The sequence below is a fragment of the Diabrotica virgifera genome, chromosome 5 (assembly GCF_917563875.1).
Source record: "Diabrotica virgifera virgifera chromosome 5, PGI_DIABVI_V3a".
In the NCBI taxonomy this organism is placed as follows: Eukaryota; Metazoa; Arthropoda; class Insecta; order Coleoptera; family Chrysomelidae; genus Diabrotica; species Diabrotica virgifera.
Genome location: NC_065447.1, coordinates 144,961,766 through 144,964,514, shown reverse-complemented (window position 1 = coordinate 144,964,514; position 2,749 = coordinate 144,961,766). Strand labels below are relative to the sequence as shown.

At 29.9% G+C, this 2,749-nt stretch overlaps 1 long non-coding RNA gene across 1 annotated transcript; it reads left to right on the top strand.

Moving 5' to 3' along the window:
* Positions 1 to 426: 426 nt before the first annotated feature.
* On the top strand, positions 427 to 1,902 carry LOC126884466 (uncharacterized). Its single transcript, XR_007698053.1, has 2 exons — positions 427 to 770; positions 1,620 to 1,902. It is a non-coding gene; the product is annotated as an uncharacterized LOC126884466 (long non-coding RNA).
* Positions 1,903 to 2,749: the final 847 nt, after the last annotated feature.

Sequence of the window (2,749 nt, the reverse complement as noted above, 5' to 3'; positions counted from 1 at the left end):
ACGGGTGTTTGCATTTTAAAAGGACTTATACTTATAGGTGTATAATTGGTTGCCGATTACAATACTCTAAATAGATAACCAATCAATGATGCGAATAAAAATAATTTGGCACAAAAGTAATCGATCGTGACAGTATTTTCCATAGAGGTATATATTGACATAGAGAGAGTGTCATTCGGAGCGAAGTGACGACACCATCTTTTTTCTTTGGATTAGTGCTACTTCACTCTTACACATAGTAAAGCTGCGACAGTATGATAAACGTCATTTTTAAGTTAGGAGAAGTATGAAGTTAGCTGATGTCTTTCCTGTTATTTTTATTTTAGTCACTGTTTACATTTATTTGTAATTTGTAGATGTTTTTAGACAAATATTCTGTTTGGTTTTGTTTTTGATTGTTCAGCGTGCAGCGAATTTGTGTGCGAAATTGTGATAGTAAATTAAATATAAAGTTGTTTATCGCCTACAGAACTGAATTATCCCATAGTAATTATCAGTTTGTGTCAATTTGTTTAAAAAAGAAAAAACACCTTTCCTTGTGTTTGACAGACTTGTAGCAAGGGCTTTCTTGTGGATCCTGTAAATTGCGGGAATAGGACAGACAGGGATAAAATCCTCACTTTTTACTATTCCCAAGGCTATACATTTCCCCCATGCAATACATTTAAATGAATTTTATCCAAACAAAGGCAGGAACATTGGATAAAAGCAATAAGGAGAACAGACCTCAAATTAAAATATGAGAGTATACAGTAAACATTTTATAAGTGGTAAGTTTAAAGTAATTCAACTAAGTAATAAGTTTTTGAAATGTCTACAATAATAATATACATGTACTTACCAATTCGGTTCTAGTTTAGAACAAGGGTTATGTAAAGAAAATCATGCTTGATCATGTAAGATATAGTGTATTACAATATGGTTAAATGCAAAGCTTAATAATGCTTTAATGCATATAGCCTGCCTAAACTGTCCTTAAATCTTCTTTAGACTTTACAAATCTAACAATATCTGCGCTCTGCATTAGTTCATTCAGCTTGTGGTTCATTTTAATTCTCCATGAACCATCTCTACAATGTGTTGGTCCAAATATGTTCCTTAGTATTTTACGTTCAAATATTTTTAGTCGATTTTCATTAGTGGTTGAGATGGTCCACATTTCACATCCATATGTGACCACTGGTGTAATTACTGTTTTGTAGATTCTAAGCTTATACTCTAAGCATACTAAGTATGCATAAAAACACTTCTTATTACCGATAAGAATCCGTTGTTATATTTCTTGACAGGTGTTGTTGTCATTTTTTATTATTGAGTCTAGGTAGGGAAAAGTTGAGGCATATTCGTAGGTATGGTTGTCTACCTTCAGATTCTCATGTGGATTCGACTTTGTGCACTCCATATAGGTATTTTTTTCACTTTCATTAATATATAGACCAAACATAGCAACTTCCTGTTTCAGCTCTATAGCTTTTTCGCTTAATACATTTTTGTTGTGGCTTATTATGGCAATTGTCCTTAAATAATGTTAAAATACTCATGTGATATTTTGTCATATTTGTATGATTTTTTTATGGTATACAATTTAGAGTTTTTATTTATGTATTTGTTGTTTTTAGGAATAAACACCAGCTATTTTAAATGTAGGAAAAGGAGAAACTGCTGGAACCTAACTTTACACAAATGTTTTTGACTATTGAAGATTTGGATAAACAACAGAAGTTACTTTGGGCTATAGCTATGTGCAGATTTATTTCATTGTGGATTACTATGTTTATTCTTTTTAACTATACTTCCTACGTTGTTTGTGAGATTAATATTATTATTTAATTGATTATATTAATATTTTGTAATAATAATCAATGCTTTGGTTTAACAAATAGACAACTTAAAATAGAAAAATGCTTTATTGTCATGGAAAATTGTACAATTTATACACAAAACTTACAAAGAGTCATAAAAAACAATAATAAACACAATAAAACAATAATAAACTAAAACAATAACAAAAAAATGTTAGGATATAAAGAGACTAACTCTCATAATCGTATTGAAGGTTTTTATATCCTCTTTAAATCCTAACATTTACACAATGTGCTCATACCAGCAACAAGTTTTTATACTTGTGTATTATGAGTCCTATTTGAGAGTACCAGTGGTAATGCAATAGGTCTATAATTGCAGGCACTAGATTTTTCACCACCCTTATGAAGAGGAATAATGATGGCTGTCTTTAGGCAGCTCTAGAAATTTACCTTTCTTAAGGGGCTATCCTAGTGTAAAAGTATGAAATTCATATACTTTTTTGGGAATTTCTAAAATAAAAAATACTGTACCAATTATTTTGAAAATTTGCATGAACATTTGTTATAAAAAGAAGTACATGTGAAACAATTTTCATAAAAAAATATTGAAAATTAAACGATTTATTCGCCATCTACTGGCACAGTGGAAATAAAAACATAGCTCCACTGCTGCAGTGATTGGGACTAAAAGAGATCCTGAAACATAAAATATCAAAGTTATTATTGAAATATAGGTTATTTTCTATACCATCAAATAGGGATTTTTTTAATCGGATAAAAAATGTCAATTTGGCGGTTTTTGAAACTGAAAATGTTCTAGCTAATTTAAAAAAAATTTCAACACTTTGTCATTTTTCCAAAAATCCTAATTGATGGTATAGGACATAGGAAATAACTTATATTTCAATAATCACTGCAATTTTATAATTCAGGATCTCTATTAG